Source organism: Pseudophryne corroboree, chromosome 5 (assembly GCF_028390025.1).
Source record: "Pseudophryne corroboree isolate aPseCor3 chromosome 5, aPseCor3.hap2, whole genome shotgun sequence".
Taxonomy (NCBI): Eukaryota; Metazoa; Chordata; class Amphibia; order Anura; family Myobatrachidae; genus Pseudophryne; species Pseudophryne corroboree.
Window position 1 is genome coordinate 673317197 of NC_086448.1, and position 21354 is coordinate 673338550.

Consider the following 21354-nt stretch of genomic DNA (forward strand, 5'->3'; position numbering starts at 1 on the left):
AAAAGTTTGCAGAGTATAAACAACACAGCGCTCAACCCCTGATAAGAACTAATGCAGTGTCGGTGTTCACTTTATCTATGTGTTCTTATTCATGATAATAATAATAATAAATCACAAGTGTAAATCATACTCTGTATTGATGTTGAAAAAATGCTGATATCAGTTTGATGTAACAATTAAACTTTTATTTCCGGAGTCACAGTGCTCCTTGTAGATACTTAGTAAATATAAGGTTAACTTTATAACTAATTGGGGTTATTTCAGTCCATGCAATTGCGTGAAATTTCTCCTGTAAAATAATTATCAGGAGTACTTGACCTCTTTCAAAGGTCCAAATTAATGTGTCCAGATTAACTAGCCGAAAAAAGCATGAAAACAACATAAAAATAAAATTAAAAATAATGAAAAAATAAAAACGAAAAATAGAAATAAAAAGGGTCCAATTGCTGATCGCAAAAGTCAATATTAAATGTGTTATCACTGCCCTAATTAGGGCCGTCTTTTAGTCCTGCTGATCGCAGTAAATTTCCTGGTATAAATGTCAATGGAGATGTGAATTGGGGGATATATGTTCTGGGGGTGCGGCGTCCCGTAACCCTCAGGTGCATATACTTAACCTTCTTCCTCTTGTCGTCTTAGCCTCTCGTCCCCCGCTGTGTCCGTTCGTCTGTCCCTCCGTCTCTCTCCCCGCGGCCGGCGCAGAGCCCCTGTGTGCAGCCTGCACACCGAGGCACGGACCTTCGGGGCGACGGAATCACCGGCGGCTACGGCACTTCCGGGCACTGTCAGCCTGTTACGAGCGTTCGGTCCCCGGCGCGATGCAGCACCGACGGCGGCTCTACTTCACTGGCCAGTGAAGGAGACTGTGGGATCTGGAAGCGGCTGATCTTTACAGCGGGTGTTCGAATGATGCTAGGTGTTAGATGTGTTAGATGTGTCGTTTTTCTCCAACGCGTTTCAGCCTTAATTGGCCTTCCTCTGGGAGCAGGCTGACAGTGCCCGGAAGTGCCGTAGCCGCCGGTGATTCCGTCGCCCCGAAGGTCCGTGCCTCGGTGTGCAGGCTACACACAGGGGCTCTGCGCCGGCCGCGGGGAGAGAGACGGAGGGACAGATGAACGGACACAGCGGGGGACGAGAGGCTAAGACGACAAGAGGAAGAAGGGTAAGTATATGCACCTGAGGGTTACGGGACGCCGCACCCCCAGAACATATATCCCCCAACTCACATCTCCATTGACATTTATACCAGGAAATTTACTGCGATCAGCAGGACTAAAAGACGGCCCTAATTAGGGCAGTGATAACACATTTAATATTGACTTTTGCGATCAGCAATTGGACCCTTTTTATTTCTATTTTTCGTTTTTATTTTTTCATTATTTTTAATTTTATTTTTATGTTGTTTTCATGCTTTTTTCGGCTAGTTAATCTGGACACATTAATTTGGACCTTTGAAAGAGGTCAAGTACTCCTGATAATTATTTTACAGGAGAAATTTCACGCAATTGCATGGACTGAAATAACCCCAATTAGTTATAAAGTTAACCTTATATTTACTAAGTATCTACAAGGAGCACTGTGACTCCGGAAATAAAAGTTTAATTGTTACATCAAACTGATATCAGCATTTTTTCAACATCAATACAGAGTATGATTTACACTTGTGATTTATTATTATTATTATCATGAATAAGAACACATAGATAAAGTGAACACCGACACTGCATTAGTTCTTATCAGGGGTTGAGCGCTGTGTTGTTTATACTCTGCTAAAAAGTTATTAGCATCATACCCCTTCCCGCCAGAGGATAGGGCACGTTGGGAAACACCCCCTAGGGGGGATAAAGCGCTCACACGCTTGTCTAAACAGGTGGCACTACCGTCCCCGGATACGGCCGCCCTTAAGGAACCTGCTGACAGAAAGCAGGAAAATATCCTAAAAATGTATATACGCTCACACGGGTGTGATACTGCGACCAGCAATCGCCTCAGCCTGGATGTGCAGTGCTGGGGTGGCTTGGTCGGATTCCCTGACGGACAATATTGATACCCTAGATAGGGACAGTATATTACTGACTATAGAGCATTTAAAAGATGCATTTCTATATATGCGTGATGCACAGAGGGATATTTGCCGACTGGCATCAAGAGTAAGTGCGCTGTCCATTTCTGCCAGAAGAGGGTTATGGACAAGACCGTGGTCAGGTGATGCTGATTCCAAAAGGCATATGGAAGTATCGCCTTATAAAAGGGAGGAGTTATTTGGGGTAGGTCTAACAGACCTGGTGGCCACGGCAACGGCTGGGAAATCCACATTTCTCTGACGTCCTAGTGGATGCTGGGGACTCCGTCAGGACCATGGGGATTAGCGGCTCCGCAGGAGACAGGGCACAAAAATAAAGCTTTAGGATCAGGTGGTGTGCACTGGCTCCTCCCCCTATGACCCTCCTCCAAGCCTCAGTTAGGTTTTTGTGCCCGTCCGAGCAGGGTGCAATCTAGGTGGCTCTCCTAAAGAGCTGCTTAGAAAAAGTTTTTAGGTTTTTTATTTTACAGTGAGTCCTGCTGGCAACAGGCTCACTGCAACGAGGGACTTAGGGGAGAAGAAGTGAACTCACCTGCGTGCAGGATGGATTGGCTTCTTAGGCTACTGGACACCATTAGCTCCAGAGGGATCGAACACAGGCCCAGCCATGGAGTCCGGTCCCGGAGCCGCGCCGCCGACCCCCTTGCAGATGCCGAAAAGTGAAGAGGTCCAGAAACCGGCGGCAGAAGACTTTTCAGTCTTCATGAGGTAGCGCACAGCACTGCAGCTGTGCGCCATTGTTGTCACACACTTCACACCAGCGGTCACTGAGGGTGCAGGGCGCTGTGGGGGGCGCCCTGGGCAGCAATGAAATACCTATACTGGCTAAAAGATACATCACATATAGCCCCTGGGGCTATATGGATGTATTTAACCCCTGCCAGGTCTCAGAAAAACGGGAGAAGAAGCCCGCCGAAAAGGGGGGCCTATTCTCCTCAGCACACAGCGCCATTTTCCCTCACAGAAATGCTGGTGGGAAGGCTCCCAGGCTCTCCCCTGCACTGCACTACAGAAACAGGGTTAAAACAGAGAGGGGGGGCACTTATTTGGCGATATGATTATATATATTAAGATGCTATAAGGGAAAAACACTTATATAAAGGTTGTCCCTGTATAATTATAGCGTTTTGGTGTGTGCTGGCAAACTCTCCCTCTGTCTCTCCAAAGGGCTAGTGGGGTCCTGTCCTCTATCAGAGCATTCCCTGTGTGTGTGCTGTGTCGGTACGTGTGTGTCGACATGTATGAGGACGATGTTGGTGAGGAGGCGGAGCAATTGCCTGTAATGGTGATGTCACTCTCTAGGGAGTCGACACCGGAATGGATGGCTTATTTAAGGAATTACGTGATAATGTCAACACGCTGCAAGGTCGGTTGACGACATGAGACGGCCGGCAAACCAATTAGTACCTGTCCAGGCGTCTCAAACACCGTCAGGGGCGTTAAAACGTCTTTTTACCTCAGTCGGTCGACACAGACACGGACACTGACTCCAGTGTCGACAGTGAAGAAACAAACGTATTTTTCTTTTAGGGCCACACGTTACTTGTTAAGGGCAATGAAGGAGGTGTTACATATTTCTGATACTACAAGTACCACAAAAAAGGGTATTTTGTGGAGTGTGAAAAAACTACCTGTAGTTTTTCCTGAATCAGATAAATTAAATGAAGTGTGTGATGATGCGTGGGTTTCCCCCGATAGAAAATTATTGGCGGTATACCCTTTCCCGCCAGAAGTTAGGGCGCGTTGGGAAACACCCCTTAGGGTGGATAAGGCGCTCACACGCTTATCAAAACAAGTGGCGGTACCGTCTCCAGATAGGGCCGCCCTCAAGGAGCCAGCTGATAGGAGGCTGGAAAATATCCTAAAAAGTATATACACACATACTGGTGTTATACTGCGACCAGCGATCGCCTCAGCCTGGATGTGCAGCGCTGGGGTGGCTTGGTCGGATTCCCTGACTGAAAATATTGATACCCTTGACAGGGACAGTATTTTACTGACTATAGAGCATTTAAAGGATGCATTTCTATATATGCGAGATGCACAGAGGGATATTTGCACTCTGGCATCAAGAGTAAGTGCGATGTCCATATCTGCCAGAAGTTGTTTATGGACACGACAGTGGTCAGGTGATGCAGATTCCAAACGGCACATGGAAGTATTGCCGTATAAAGGAGAAAAAGACAACGTCTTTTCAGCCTCAGTCCTTTCGTCCCCATAAGGGCAAGCGGTCAAAAGGCCAGTCATATCTGCCATGGGATAGAGGAAAGGGAAGAAGACTGCAGCAGGCAGCCCATTCCCAGGAACAGAAGCCCTCCATCGCTTCTGCCAAGTCCTCAGCATGACGCTGGGGCCGTACAAGCGGACTCAGGTGCGGTGGGGGGTCGTCTCAAGAGTTTCAGCACGCAGTGGACCCCTGGATCCTACAAGTAGTATCCCAGGGGTACAGATTGGAAGTTCGAGACGTCTCCCCCTCGCAGGTTCCTGAAGTCTGCTTTACCAACGTCTCCCTCCGACAGGGAGGCAGTAGTGGAAACAATTCACAAGCTGTATTCCCAGCAGGTGATAATCAAAGTACCCCTCCTACAACAAGGAAAGGGGTATTATTCCACACTATATTGTGGTACTGAAGCCAGACGGCTCGGTGAGACCTATTCTAAATCTGAAATATTTGAACACTTACATAAAAAGGTTCAAATCAAGATGGAGTCACTCAGAGCAGTGATAGCGAACCAGGAAAAAGGGGACTATATGGTGTCCCGGGACAGATGCTTACCTCCATGTCCCAATTTGCCCTTCTCACCAAGGGTACCTCAAGTTCGTGGTACAGAACTGTCACTATCAGTTTCAGACGCTGCCGGTTGGATTGTCCACGGCACCCCGGGTCCTTACCAAGGTAATGGCCGAAATGATGATTCTTCTTCAAAGAAAATGGACGATCTCCTGATAAGGGCAAGGTCCAGAGAACAGTTGGAGGTCGGAGTAGCACTATCTCAAGTAGTTCTAAGACAGCACGGGTGGATTCTAAATATTCCAAAACCGCAGCTGTTTCCGACGACACGTCTGCTGTTCCTAGGGATGATTCTGGACACAGTCCAGAAAAAGGTGTTTCTCCCGGAGAAGAAAGCCAGGGAGTTATCCGAGCTAGTCAGGAACCTCCTAAAACCAGGAAAAGTGTCAGTGCATCATTGCACAAGGGTCCTGGGAAAAATGGTGGCTTCTTACGAAGCGATTCCATTCGGCAGATTTCACGCAAGAACTTTTCAGTGGGATCTGCTGGACAAATGGTCCGGATCGCATCTGCAGATGCATCAGCGGATAACCTTATCGCCACGGACAAGGGTGTCTCTTCTGTGGTGGTTGCAGAGTGCTCATCTGTTAGAGGGCCGCAGATTCGGCATACAGGACTGGGTCCTGGTGACCACGGATGCCAGTCTGAGAGGCTGGGGAGCGGTCACACAGGGAAGAAACTTCCAGGGAGTATGGTCAAGCCTGGAGATGTCTCTTCACATAAATATACTGGAGCTAAGAGCGATTTACAATGCTCTAAGCCTGGCAAAACCCCTGCTTCAGGGTCAGCTGGTGTTGATCCAGTCGGACAACATCACGGCAGTCGCCCACGTAAACAGACAGGGCGGCACAAGAAGCAGGAGAGCAATGGCAGAAGCTGCAAGGATTCTTCGCTGGGCGGAAGATCATGTGATAGCACTGTCAGCAGTGTTCATTCCGGGAGTGGACAACTGGGAAGCAGACTTCCTCAGCAGACACGATCTACACCCGGGAGAGTGGGGACTTCATCCAGAAGTCTTCCACATGATTGTGAACCGTTGGGAAAAACCAAAGGTGGATATGATGGCGTCTCGCCTCAACAAAAAACTGGACAGGTATTGCGCCAGGTCAAGAGACCCTCAGGCAATAGCTGTGGACGCTCTGGTAACACCGTGGGTGTTCCAGTCAGTGTATGTGTTTCCTCCTCTGCCTCTCATACCAAAAGTACTGAGAATTATACGGCAAAGGGGAGTAAGAACGATACTCGTGGCTCCGGATTGGCCAAGAAGAACTTGGTACCCGGAACTTCAGGAGATGCTCACGGAAGATCCGTGGCCTCTACCTCTAAGACGGGACCTGCTTCAGCAGGGACCGTGTCTATTCCAAGACTTACCGCGGCTGCGTTTGACGGCATGGCGGTTGAACGCCGAATTCTAAGGGAAAAAGGCATTCCGGAAGAGGTCATTCCTACACTGGTAAAAGCCAGGAAGGAGGTGACTGCACAACATTATCACCGCATTTGGAGAAAATATGTTGCGTGGTGTGAGGCCAGGAAGGCCCCCACGGAGGAATTTCAATTGGGTCGATTCCTACATTTCCTGCAAACAGGATTGTCTATGGGCCTCAAATTGGGGTCCATTAAGGTTCAAATTTCGGCCCTGTCGATTTTCTTCCTGAAAGAATTGGCTTCAGTTCCTGAAGTCCAGATTTTTGTAAAAGGAGTACTACATATACAGCCCCGGTTGTGCCCCCAGTGGCTCCGTGGGACCTTAATGTAGTTTTGGATTTTCTCAAATCCCATTGGTTTGAGCCACTCAAATCGGTGGATTTGAAATATCTTACATGGAAAGTAACCATGCTACTGGCCCTGGCTTCAGCCAGGAGAGTGTCAGAATTGGCGGCTTTATCGTATAAAAGCCCATATCTGATTTTCCATTCGGACAGGGCAGAACTGCGGAAGCGTCCTCAGTTTCTGCCTAAGGTGGTGTCAGCGTTTCACCTGAACCAGCCTATTGTGGTGCCTGCGGCTACTAGCGATTTGGAGGATTCCAAGTTGCTGGACGTTGTCAGGGCATTGAAAATATATATTTCAAGGACGGCTGGAGTCAGAAAATCTGACTCGCTGTTTATACTGTATGCACCCAACAAGCTGGGTGCTCCTGCTTCTAAGCAGACGATTGCTCGTTGGATTTGTAGCACAATTCAACTTGCACATTCTGTGGCAGGCCTGCCACAGCCTAAATCTGTTAAGGCCCATTCCACAAGGAAGGTGGGCTCATCCTGGGCGGCTGCCCGAGGGGTCTCGGCATTACAACTCTGCCGAGCAGCTACGTGGTCGGGGGAGAACACGTTTGTAAAATTCTACAAATTTGATACCCTGGCTAAGGAGGACCTGGAGTTCTCTCATTCGGTGCTGCAGAGTCATCCGCACTCTCCCGCCCGTTTGGGAGCTTTGGTATAATCCCCATGGTCCTGACGGAGTCCCCAGCATCCACTAGGACGTCAGAGAAAATAAGATTTTACTTACCGATAAATCTATTGCTCGTAGTCCGTAGTGGATGCTGGGCGCCCATCCCAAGTGCGGATTGTCTGCAATACTTGTACATAGTTATTGTTACAAAAAAATCGGGTTGTTATTGTTGTGAGCCGTCTGTTCAGAGGCTCCTACGTTTGTCATACTGTTAACTGGGTTCAGATCACAAGTTGTACTTTGTGATTGGTGTGGCTGGTATGAGTCTTACCCGGGATTCAAAATCCTTCCTTATTGTGTACGCTCGTCCGGGCACAGTATCCTAACTGAGGCTTGGAGGAGGGTCATAGGGGGAGGAGCCAGTGCACACCACCTGATCCTAAAGCTTTATTTTTGTGCCCTGTCTCCTGCGGAGCCGCTAATCCCCATGGTCCTGACGGAGTCCCCAGCATCCACTACGGACTACGAGAAATAGATTTATCGGTAAGTAAAATCTTATTTTTTACCCCAGGTAGCCTCTCAACATAAGAAGACGCCGTATTATCAGGTGCAGTCCTTTAGGCCCCATAAGGGCAAGCGGGCAAAAGACTCCTCATTTCTGCCCCGTGGCAGAGGGAGAGGAAAAAGGCTGCAGCAGAAGCCATTCACAAGCTGTATTCCCAGCAGGTGATAATCAAGGTACCCCTCCTACAACAGGGAAAGGGGTATTATTCCACGCTGTTTGTGGTACCGAAGCCGGACGGCTCGGTGAGACTTATTTTAAATCTGAAATCCTTGAACACTTACATACAAAGGTTCAAATTCAAGATGGAGTCACTCAGAGCGGTGATTGCGAACCTGGAAGAAGGGGATTATATGGTGTCTCTGGACATCAAGGATGCTTATCTCCATGTCCCAATTTACCCTTCTCACCAAGGGTACCTCAGGTTTGTGGTACAGAACTGTCACTATCAGTTTCAGACGCTGCCGTTTGGTTTGTCCACGGCACCCCGGGTCTTTACCAAAGTAATGGCCGAAATGATGATACTCCTTCGAAGGAAGGGAGTTTTAGTTATCCCTTACTTGGACGATCTCCTGATAAGGGCAAGATCCAGGGAACAGTTGGTAGTCGGGGTAGCACTATCTCAAGTAGTGTTGCGGCAGCTCGGTTGGATTCTCAATATTCCAAAATCGCAGCTGATCCCGACGACACGTCTTCTATTCCTAGGGATGATCCTGGACACAGTCCAGAAAAAGGCGTTTCTCCCGGAGGAGAAAGCCAGGGAGTTATCCGAACTAGTCAGAAACCTCCTAAAACCAGGCCAAGTGTCAGTGCATCAGTGCACAAGGGTCCTGGGAAAAATGGTGGCTTCCTACGAAGCAATTCCATTCGGCAGATTCCACGCAAGAACTTTCCAGTGGGACCTGCTGGACAAATGGTCCGGATCGCATCTTCAGATGCATCAGCGGATAACCCTGTCACCAAAGACAAGGGTGTCTCTCCTGTGGTGGTTGCAGAGTGCTCATCTTCTAGAGGGCAGCAGATTCGGCATTCAGGACTGGGTCCTGGTGACCACGGATGCCAGCCTGCGAGGCTGGGGAGCAGTCACACAGGGAAGAAATTTCCAGGGCTTGTGGTCAAGCCTGGAGACATCACTTCACATAAATATTTTGGAGCTAAGGGTCATTTACAATGCCCTAAGCCAAGCAAGACCTCTGCTTCAAGGTCAGCCGGTGCTGATCCAGTCGGACAACATCACGGCAGTCGCCCACGTAAACAGACAGGGCGGCACAAGAAGCAGGAGGGCAATGGCAGAAGCTGCAAGGATTTTTCGCTGGGCGGAAAATCATGTGATAGCATTGTCAGCAGTGTTCATTCCGGGAGTGGACAACTGGGAAGCAGACTTCCTCAGCAGGCACGACCTCCACCCGGGAGAGTGGGGACTTCACCCAGAAGTCTTCCACATGATTGTAAACCGTTGGGAAAAACCAAAGGTGGACATGATGGCGTCCCGCCTAAACAAAAAATTGGACAGGTATTGCGCCAGGTCAAGGGACCCTCAGGCTATAGCTGGGGACGCTCTGGTAACACCGTGGGTGTACCAGTCAGTGTATGTGTTCCCTCCTCTTCCTCTCATACCAAAAGTACTGAGAATTATAAGACGGAGGGGAGTAAGAACTATACTCGTGGCTCCGGATTGGCCAAGATGGACTTGGTACCCGGAACTTCAAGAGATGCTCACGGAAGACCCGTGGCCTCTACCTCTAAGAAGGGACCTGCTCCAGCAAGGACCCTGTCTATTCCAAGACTTACCGCGGCTGCGTTTGACGGCAGGGCGGTTGAACGCCGGATCCTGAAGGAAAAAGGCATTCCGGATGAAGTCATCCCTACCCTGATCAAGCCAGGAAGGATGTAACCGCAAAGCATTATCACCGCATTTGGAGAAAATATGTTGCGTGGTGCGAGGCCAGTAAGGCCCCGATGGAGGAATTTCAACTAGGTCGATTCCTGCATTTCCTGTAAACAGGAGTGTCTATGGGCCTAAAGTTGGGGTCCATTAAGGTTCAAATTTCGGCCCTGTCAATTTTCTTCCAGAAAGAACTAGCTTCAGTTCCTTAAGTTCAGACGTTTGTAAAAGGGGTACTGCATATACAGCCTCCTTTTGTGCCTCCAGTGGCACCTTGGGATCTCAATGTAGTTTTGGGGTTCCTAAAGTCACATTGGTTTGAACCACTTGAATCTGTGGAGTTAAAATATCTCACATGGAAAGTGGTCATGTTGTTGGCCCTGGCCTCGGCCAGGCGCGTGTCAGAATTGGCGGGCTTTATCCTGTAAAAGCCCTTATCTGATCTTCCATTCAGACAGGGAGGAATTGAGGACTCGTCCTCATTTTCTCCCTAAGGTGGTTTCAGTGTTTCATCTGAACCAACCTATTGTGGTACCTGCGGCTACTAGTGACTTGGAGGACTCCAAGTTGTTGGACGTAGTCAGGGCCTTGAAAATATATGTTTCCAGGACGGCTGGAGTCAGAAAATCTGACTCGCTGTTTATCCTGTATGCACCCAACAAGCTGGGTGCTCCTGCTTCTAAGCAGACTATTGCTCGTTGGATTTGTAATACAATTCAGCTTGCACATTCTGTGGCAGGCCTGCCACAGCCAAAATCTGTAAAAGCCCATTCCACAAGGAAGGTGGGCTCATCTTGGGCGGCTGCCCGAGGGGTCTCGGCTTTACAACTTTGCCGAGCAGCTACTTGGTCAGGGGAAAACACGTTTGCTAAATTCTACAAATTTGATACCCTGGCTGAGGAGGACCTGGAGTTCTCTCATTCGGTGCTGCAGAGTCATCCGCACTCTCCCGCCCGTTTGGGAGCTTTGGTATAATCCCCATGGTCCTTACGGAGTTCCCAGCATCCACTAGGACGTCAGAGAAAATAAGAATTTACTTACCGATAATTCTATTTCTCGTAGTCCGTAGTGGATGCTGGGCGCCCATCCCAAGTGCGGATTGTCTGCAATACTTGTACATAGTTATTGTTAACTAAATCGGGTTATTGTTGTGAGCCATCTATCCAGAGGCTCCTCTGTTATCATGCTGTTAACTGGGTTCAGATCACAAGTTGTACGGTGTGATTGGTGTGGCTGGTATGAGTCTTACCCGGGATTCATAAATCCTTCCTTATTGTGTACGCTCGTCCGGGCACAGTATCCTAACTGAGGCTTGGAGGAGGGTCATAGGGGGAGGAGCCAGTGCACACCAGGTAGTCCTAAAGCTTTACTTTTGTGCCCAGTCTCCTGCGGAGCCGCTATTCCCCATGGTCCTTACGGAGTTCCCAGCATCCACTACGGACTACGAGAAATAGAATTATCGGTAAGTAAATTCTTATTTTTTTCCCAGTAGTACTACAGGTACCAGCGGGCCTGTTTTTCTCCTGCATGCTGGTACTTGTGGTTCTCCAAGTACCAGCTTGCGGGGGAGGCTTGCTGGGACTTGTAGTACTACTGGAAAAAACAATATTCTTGACATTTTCTCAAGGCTATCAGCCCCCCATCCGCAGCCCTTGGATGGGGGGGACAGCCTCGGGCTTCACCCCTGGCCCTTGGGTGGCTGGGGGGGAGGGCCCCCTTGATTAAAGGGGTCCCCACTCCCCCAGGGTACCCCGGCCAGGGGTGACTAGTTGGATATTTAATGCCACGGCCGCAGGGCGCTGTATAAAAGTGACCCCCGGCTGTGGCATTATCTGTCCAGCTAGTGGAGCCCGATGCTGGTGTAAAAAATACGGGGGACCCCTACTCTTTTTGTCCCCCGTATTTTTTGCACCAGCACCAGGCGCAGAGCCCGGTGCTGGTTTTAAAAATACGGGGGATCCCCTGTCCATTTTTCCCCCGGATTTTTAGAACCAGGACCAGCTCGAAGAGCCCGAGGCTGGTTATGCTTTGGAGGGGGGACCCCACGCCATTTTTTTCCGGGATTTTACCATTCCATCTAAAAAAAATATATATATATTTTTAAAAATATATAAATAATACTTGTGCCTCCAAAAAAGACAAACCAAGTACCTAATCCCTTCTAATATAAATAGATATGCTATTACCAATAAAAAAAAACACAAAAAAAAACATGTTTTACATTTTTTTTATTAGTTTCACCCACCAAAGTGTGGCGGATTGAAAATGACGAATTTACTGTCTAAAAGCACTGTTGTCGAATTTCCAAACTTCAATTGAATATACTTTTGTCGAATTGCCGCATTTGTATCATTGCAGAAAAGTCGAATTTGCCAAAAGTCGAATTTCAAAAAGTCGAATTTTGAAAGTCCGGGTTTTTTTGACGGAAAGTACTGAATTGCATTGTCGATTTTTTTTTTTGGGGGGCGAAAAAGTCCAGTTTTTTGACAATTTCGGGAATTCGACCGCAATTGCATATACCCCATAGTATAGCTCAAATTGCACCTAGCACAGATAGCGCCGTGTGTGGGCCACATTACAATTCTTACATGACAGAGAGATGCTTTGTGCAACTATGCATTTAAAACATATTAAACGGTTTTACCATCTTTTATGTAAAATAGTGGTTACTTTAAGGATGTAAATGTGTTTATGTGGTATTATAACAGATTAGGCTGTGAGAAGAAATAACTAATACTGACTTTCCCCCCAGATATTGGACTTCGGAAATGCTGATATTAAGAGGAATCATTCATCTGCCTTGTCATTCTCTTTGAAATTATGCAAATAGCAGCATCTGGGACCACAAGGACCATTATTGTGAGTGTGTTGTACAGTGTGTCACTAAAATTGTTGTGTACTTTCACACGTCTGTAATTACAAATGTTTCTTAGGTGCTTTCATCAGCTTTGAATTTTTATATTCTATCAGAAATACTAGATTACGTAAGTATACATTATAGTTTTTAGCCTAGATATTTGTGGGTATGTTACGGATTAAAAGGTTGTGGATTAACCCTATAGCTAAAAGTGTATCAGAGCTGCCCAGGGCACAAAGCACATTGCTGGAAATTGAGCAAGTTGTCATGACAAATAGTAAGTTTGCGTTAAAGTGGAGCTGTCACAGAAATGTTAGGAAAAATATGTCCTTCCTCCCACATCTGTCATGGGTATGTTACAGATTGAAAGCAAGCACATTATGCAGGTAACATTCTGAGCAGCCATAGCTCATGATAATGAGCATATAGCAAATGTTCATAGTTTAAGTAACATTACTTTACAACTTGGAATTACACACACATTCCAGTATAGGAGCAAGAGAAGTACACAAATAGTAACAAACACCAGTTTAATAAAGTGCATGACAATGACATCACTGATACGATGATGACATGAATTTGATGCTTGTTAGACAAAGATACTGAAATGCTTCACTGCAGAATATCTTCATTTATATGGAGTTCTGATACCCAAGATCTCCGATTATAACCCAATGTGTTCCTTCAGGATCGGTATGGGATGCCAGCGGCGTGGCGAGCGCTAGTTAGCCCTTTGCTGGCTCACTGCACTCACCAAGCTGCGGGCTCAGTGGCTTCCTCTATGGGTGTCATGGACACCCATAGAGGGAGAAAAGCCTGTGATGCCGGCATTGTACCGCTGTGCGGGTTCTTGGTGTCGGCATTGTGATTGCAGGATCCCATGCGGCGGTATGCTAACCGCTTCCTGTTTAGTCTTATATCTTCTATGTGTTTTGCTTCCAACATGGAACATCTTTAAAGTGAATAGATTATACACTGCTCAAAAAAATAAAGGGAACACTAAAATAACACATCCTAGATCTGAGTGAATGAAATATTCTTATTAAATACTTTGTCCTTTACATAGTTGAATGTGCTGACAACAAAATCACACAAAAATTATCAATGGAAATCAAATTTATTAACCCATGGAGGTCTGCATTTGGAGTCACCCTCAAAATTAAAGTGGAAAAACACACTACAGGCTGATCCAACTTTGATGTAATGTCCTTGTGAGACCATATGCTGGTGCGGTTGGCCCTGGGTTCCTCCTAATGCAAGACAATGCTAGACCTCATGTGGCTGGAGTGTGTCAGCAGTTCCTGCAAGACGAAGGCATTGATGCTATGGACTGGCCCGCCCGTTCCCCAGACCTGAATCCAATTGACCACATCTGGGACATCATGTCTCGCTCCATCCACCAATGCCACGTTACACCACAGACTGTCCAGGAGTTGGCGGATGCTTTAGTCCAGGTCTGGGAGGAGATCCCTCAGGAGACCATCCGCCACCTCATCAGGAGCATGCCCAGGCGTTGTAGGGAGGTCATACAGGCAAGTGGAGGCCGCACACACTACTGAGCCTCATTTTGACTTGTTTTAAGGACATTACATCAAAGTTGGATCAGCCTGTAGTGTGTTTTTCCACTTTAATTTTGAGTGTGACTTGATAATGTTACGCCACAGTGGATTATTTAAAGGGGATAACAATACAAATTATACACTACAAGGCTTACAAAATAAATCTACAACAGAATAATGGCTACAGTCAATGTACATACGTGAGAATATCCGCTTGCGCAACCTGGACCAGTCCTCCGCTCATCAGGTAGATAGCGTTCAGAGTCTTCTGACCGGCCAGGCAGCAATAGGATTTTATACACAACTTCCATAAACAATACAATGGTTACTGTAATCCCTTTGTTCATTGGACACAGAGATGCATCTTTACATTACAGGAGAGGTCATAGGTTGATTTGAAAAGGTGGGCGATGTCTTTCCCAACTGCTCTTGTGGGTGGTCTCCTGGATTCCCGCCGCATACATAATATACAGTAAATACAGTTTATATCTATATTCTACTTCTGCACATAACTATACGCAGGAACATGCGATCTTTCTCTAACCAACACCGGAATGTTACCCTTAAAATACCCTACAGCTGGATACTAGACATCACCTTATAACCTTAGTATGTCCCTTCCTATCATGCAAAGGCGAATCCCTTAGTACTGGAATCATTTAAACTGTTGATACTTGCTGATGTGGTGCAGGGGGCTATGTGTACAATGTGCACTATTTGGGTTAAATATGTAATGTTCTGATAACCCTCTATGCGCTCACAAACTCCGCCGTAAATACCCACACCACGCGCAGGATCGCGGAAGCGATCATACGCAAATTGCGGATATGTGCACGCACGGCGGAACAAGTGCATGCGCAGCGGGCATGTGTGTGTGGTTAGTACACGATGTATGCATTAGAATATTTTTCGACTTTGACAGTCCACCCTTTGGCAGTCAACAATAACTGCCACTATCTAAACATTAAACAGAAAAATATACAATACAATATCTACAGATGATTGGAGGGTAGGAGTAGAGGTGTAGGTGGGAAATGTATGACCTAGTAGGATAGTAAAAGCATGTATGTATGAATTCATGTCTGAGGGGCATGTATCATCGTGCCGTATATGTTCTAGATAAGCTTCGAGGTATTGCGAAGTATAAATTAAATCCTTCTTATCCTGTATTAAAGGTCTGTAAGTGGGCCAACAAACACTACCGAGCTCTTTTCGGCTTCTTGTTCCAACAAATGGGGTGCACATTTAGTTGATGATACATGGAGGGGGAACATATGTGAGTGCTAATATATGTGGATATCACCTGTCGACTATGTGTGTCACTAACTGAAGGTTGAAGAAAAGACACATATCTAAAATACATTCACATAACATTTTCGTAATCATTCTTGGGTGTTGATCGAAGTCTTTTCCGGATGGGTGTATTTTTGCTGAGGGGGAAAAACGGGTGAAAGAAACGGGCCATGGAATTCATTTGCAATCCTTATAACATTGTCTCTATGGATGGGTCGTAAATTAAATCTGCTGTAACAATGCCCCCGCTCCTTAGACTCATCAATTTTGTGCCGCGCTTGCGCCGCGTTAGAATTCGAACACACCTAAATATCAAACCAATAATTATGACGACTCCCAGGATACAAAGGAGAAACTTTCCTACACTCATAATAACATTTTGAGCCCATTCTCCTAAACCTGAGAACCAATTTCGTGGGTTCAACCATGAGACCCAGCCGGTCAGTTCATTACTCACAGCAGTCAGGGTAAGGTTGTGTCTCCTTCGGAACTCCCACTTCAACTGCAAGATATCGTCCATCTTTTGATCGATGATCTCGGTTGGGTCATCAGTGCTGTTTGTAATATACGTGCAGCACTTCACACCATATTGAGTTGCCAAAGTGACACAGTACCCACCCTTCACGGCTGTGATATAATTGAGGACCATCCTGTGCTGGATCAGTTCCGTTTTGTAAGCTTGCAACTCCCTACCCGTATACCTGAAGGTGTCGTCATACATCTCAGTGATATTATCTATCAAGTTCGCTAGCGCATGGATGTACCTATAATTTATAATTCCTCTGGCAGTACGGGTGATGTCTAATGCTAGAAGGAATTGAATCCCGGTGGATTCGTGGATCAAATCGGAGGCTACGTGCTCTGTCCTATCTATGAGGTGTCTCTTAACGATGTGTTCATAATGAGTATGAGTATAAGGAGCTTGAGCACTGCGGTGAACGTCTTTCATCTTATCATGGGTTATGGTCATGACCTCTGGCAACACTCTCCCAACGTAACACAATCCCTCTGAGTTTGGGGCAAGCCACTTATACGCCTTCCTCCCACATATGAAATAAGCATCATCAGGGAGAACATATGGGACAGAATATGACATCACCATATTACATACTTTCCAAGTGAAAAACCCAATCCCTAGTTCTCTCATCTGTTCAGTACAAGTATCAGGCTGTATGATATGCGCACAGTACCCTGGTGATACTTCTCCAACCCGCATGGTCTTGCTTCCTTGAGTATACCTATACTGAAAATACCTTCCACTGTTGGCTATTTGGCGTATAAGTTCAGCGTCTACGGGTATCCTATCGGCTCTGTGCGAAAATGCCATGGTTTGGTTATTCCATGTCACCTCCCAATTTCCTGGTTTTCGGGAATTGGAAATGTTGAAACACACTAAGGATCTATCTACATGATACTGGTGGAGCTTCAAACAGGGGGCCTAGAAATATTAAATTTCTTGTCCACCGGTCTCCCACCCCGTAATTCGAGTACCTCATCTATTGCTAAAGGGTACGGTGCTAATCCTGACTTGCTCTGACCTTGAGGTACTTGTGAGCACACCCAGCATTCTGTCTGGTTTAAGACCTTACCCACTAGTGAGTGCTAATCACTCAATGGATGACGGTCCATGTTGATATTAAGGCTGAACTGACATCTCTGGATGCACCCATCCTCAACTATGTTCTCACAATTTTTTACAAATGCAATTTTCTTCAGCCAATAACCCTTCACAGTGCCTCCTAGTTCCCTGACTACCAGATCGTTTTCTGATACTCGCCTTTACTCGAGTGATGTGTTGCTCTTGGAATTCTACAAATCCGTCCTCGCCATCAGAACCCATTCCAGATCCTTTCTCGACCTCTCTGGTACTCTCACCGAAACAGACTGTTCTGGTCAACAACAAGGTTAACAGGAAAACCCGGAACGCAGTCTCTTGGGGTAAGTCCATCTTGTTAAGGGGAGAGAAAGGGAACAAGAAGGGGGAGGAAAGGAGCGTAATGGGGGATGGAGAAAAAGAAAAAAAGGAAAAAGAAAACTGGTGCGACAACCGCCTCTGGTCTTGTTGTTCTCCGCGCTCAGGTGCCGTGACAACAGTCCTGTCTCTCAGCCTTCCTGGAACAGACACTCCAGTGATACGATGTTCTCTCCGGGTCAGCGACCTTTCTGCAGGAAACATAAATCTGTTTAACTGTTGTGTATTATCAGTTGTGTGATCTTTGGGAAGTGAGAAGAGAGGGGAAATAATAAAAAGAAAATTTGTCAGATTGGCGTTCACCGTCAAGCTGTCACACCATCATGTATATCGGTATCTATGCACAATCTACCTTCACCAGTATTTCTCTATCGTCCTAGTGGATGCTGGGGTTCCTGAAAGGACCATGGGGAATAGCGACTCCGCAGGAGACAGGGCACAAAAGTAAAGCTTTCCGATCAGGTGGTGTGCACTGGCTCCTCCCCCTATGACCCTCCTCCAAGCCAGTTAGATTTTTGTGCCCGGCCGAGAAGGGTGCAATCTAGGTGGCTCTCCTAAAGAGCTGCTTAGAAAAGTTTAGCTTAGGTTTTTTATTTTACAGTGAGTCCTGCTGGCAACAGGATCACTGCAACGAGGGACTTAGGGGAGAAGAAGTGAACTCACCTGCGTGCAGGATGGATTGGCTTCTTGGCTACTGGACATTAGCTCCAGAGGGACGATCACAGGTACAGCCTGGATGGTCACCGGAGCCTTGCCGCCGGCCCCCTTGCAGATGCTGAAGTAAGAAGAGGTCCAGAATCGGCGGCAGAAGACTCCTCAGTCTTCTAAAGGTAGCGCACAGCACTGCAGCTGTGCGCCATTTTCCTCTCAGCACACTTCACACGGCAGTCACTGAGGGTGCAGGGCGCTGGGAGGGGGGCGCCCTGGGAGGCAAATGAATACCTATTTTGGCTAAAAATACCTCACATATAGCCTCCGGAGGCTATATGGAGATATTTAACCCCTGCCAGAATCCGTTAAGAGCGGGAGACGAGGCCGCCGAAAAAGGGGCGGGGCCTATCTCCTCAGCACACAGCGCCATTTTCCCTCACAGAAAGGCTGGAGGGAAGGCTCCCAGGCTCTCCCCTGCACTGCACTACAGAAACAGGGTTAAAACAGAGAGGGGGGGCACTAATTTGGCGATATGCTTATATATTAAGATGCTATAAGGGAAAACACTTATAAAAGGTTGTCCCTATATAATTATAGCGTTTTTGGTGTGTGCTGGCAAACTCTCCCTCTGTCTCTCCAAAGGGCTAGTGGGTCCTGTCCTCTATCAGAGCATTCCCTGTGTGTGTGCTGTGTGTCGGTACGTGTGTGTCGACATGTAGGAGGACGATGTTGGTGAGGAGGCGGAGCAATTGCCTGTAATGGTGATGTCACTCTCTAGGGAGTCGACACCGGAATGGATGGCTTATTTAGGGAATTACGTGATAATGTCAACACGCTGCAAGGTCGGTTGACGACATGAGACGGCCGACAAACAATTAGTACCGGTCCAGACGTCTCAAAAACACCGTCAGGGGTTTTAAAACGCCCGTTTACTTTAGTCGGTCGACACAGACACAGACAGGGACACTGAATCCAGTGTCGACGGTGAATAAACAAACGTATTCCTTATTAGGGCCACACGTTAAAGGCAATGAAGGAGGTGTTACATATTTCTGATACTACAAGTACCACAAAAGGGTATTATGTGGGATGTGAAAAAACTACCATAGTTTTTCCTGAATCAGATAAATTAAATAAAGTGTGTGATGATGCGTGGGTTCCCCCCGATAGAAAATTATGGGCGGTATACCCTTTCCCGCCAGAAGTTAGGGCGCGTTGGGAAACACCCCTTAAGGTGGATAAGGCGCTCACACGCTTATCAAAACAAGTGGCGGTACCGTCTATAGATAGGGCCGTCCTCAAGGACCAGCTGACAGGAGGCTGGAAAATATCATAAAAAGTATATACACACATACTGGTGTTATACTGCGACCAGCGATCGCCTCAGCCTGGATGTGCAGAGCTGGGGTGGCTTGGTCGGATTCCCTGACTAAAAATATTGATACCCTTGACAGGGACAGTATTTTATTGACTATAGAGCATTTAAAGGATGCATTTCTATATATGCGAGATGCACAGAGGGATATTTGCACTCTGGCATCATGAGTAAATGCGATGTCCATAACTGCCAGAAGATGTTATGGACACGACAGTGGTCAGGTGATGCAGATTCCAAACGGCACAAAGGTGTATTGCCGTATAAAGGAAGAGGAGTTATTTGGGGTCGGTCCATCGGACCTGGTGGCCACGGCAACTGCTGGAAAATCCACCGTTTTTTACCCTAAGTCACATCTCTGCAGAAAAAGACACCGTCTTTTCAGCCTCAGTCCTCTCGTCCCTATAAGATCATATCTGCCCAGGGATAGAGGAAAGGGAAGAAGACTGCAGCAGGCAGCCCATTCCCAGGAACAGAAGCGTTCCACCGCTTCTGACAAGTTCTCAGCATGGCGCTGAGACCGTACAGGACCCCTGGATACTACAAGTAGTATCCCGGGGGTACAGATTGGAATGTCGAGACGTTTCCCCTTCGCAGGCTCCTGAAGTCTGCTTTACCAAGGTCTCCCTCCGACAAGGAGGCAGTATGGGAAAAAATTCACAAGCTGTATTCCCAGCAGGTGATAATTAAATTACCCCTCCTACTACAAGAAAAGGGGTATTATTCCACACTATATTGTGGTACTGAAGCCAGAAGGCTAGGTGAGACTTATTCTAAAAAAAAAAAAAAAAATTTTTTTTTGAACACTTACAAAGGTTCAAATCAAGATGGAGTCACTCAGAGCAGTGATAACGAACCAGGAAGAAGGGGACTATATAGTGTCCCGGGACATCAGGGATGCTTACCTCTATGTCCCAAATTTGCCCTTCTCACTAAGGGTACCTCAGGTTCGTGGTGCAGAACTGTCACTATCAGTTTCAGACGCTGCCGTTTGGATTGTCCACGGCACCCCGGGTCTTTACCAAGGTAATGGCCGAAATGATGATTCTTCTTCGAAGAAAAGGCGTCTTAATTAACCCTTACTTGGACGATCTCCTGATAAGGGCGTAGTCCAGGGAACAGTTGGAGGTCGGAGTAGCACTATCTCGGATACTGCTACAACAGCACGGGTGGATTCTAAATATTCCAAAATCGCAGCTGATCCCGACGACACGTCTGCTGTGCCTAGGGATGATTCTGGACACAGTCCAGAAAAAGGTGTTTCTCCCGGAAGAGAAAGCCAGGGAGTTATCCGAGCTAGTCAGGAACCTCCTAAAAACAGTGCATCATTGCACAAGGGTCCTGGTAAAAATGGTGGCTTCCTACGAAGCAATTCCATTCGGCAGATTTCACGCAAGAACTTTTCAGTGGGATCTGCTGGACAAATGGTCCGGATCGCATCTTCAGATGCATCAGCGGATAACCCTATATCCAAGGACAAGGGTGTCTCTCCTGTGGTGGTTATAGAGTGCTCATCTTCTAGAGGGCCGCAGATTCGGCATTCAGGATTGGATGCTGGTGACCACGGAGCCCAGCCCGAGAGGCTGGGGAGCAGTCACACAAGGAAAAAATTTCCAGGGAGTGTGATCAAGTCTGGAGACTTTTCTCCACATAAATATACTGGAGCTAAGGGTAAATTTATAATGCTCTAAGCTTAGCAAGACCTCTGCTTCAAGGTCAGCCGGTATTGATCCAGTGGGAAAAACATCACGGCAGTCGCCCACGTAAACAGACAGGGCGACACAAGAAGCAGGAGGGCAATGGCAAAAACTGCAAGGACTTTTCGCTGGGCGGAAAATCATGTGATAGCACTGTCAGCAGTGTTTCATCCCGGGAATGGAAACTGGGAAGCAGACTTCCTCAGCAGGCACGACCTCCACCCGGGAGAGTGGAAACTTC

General features: G+C 47.1%; 1 protein-coding gene across 6 annotated transcripts in view; it reads left to right on the top strand.

Moving 5' to 3' along the window:
• The window catches only part of TGS1 (trimethylguanosine synthase 1), a 258536-nt gene that overhangs the window by 22589 nt on the left and 214593 nt on the right, over positions 1-21354 (top strand). For 5 of the 6 annotated variants that reach the window (XM_063923733.1, XM_063923732.1, XM_063923735.1 and 2 more), the window contains one exon: positions 12462-12568. The gene's annotated coding sequence lies outside the window, so the exon portion shown is untranslated. Of the gene's footprint in view, positions 1-12461; positions 12569-12642; positions 12694-21354 lie in introns of all 6 variants that reach the window. The other variant, XM_063923734.1, reaches the window with a different exon arrangement.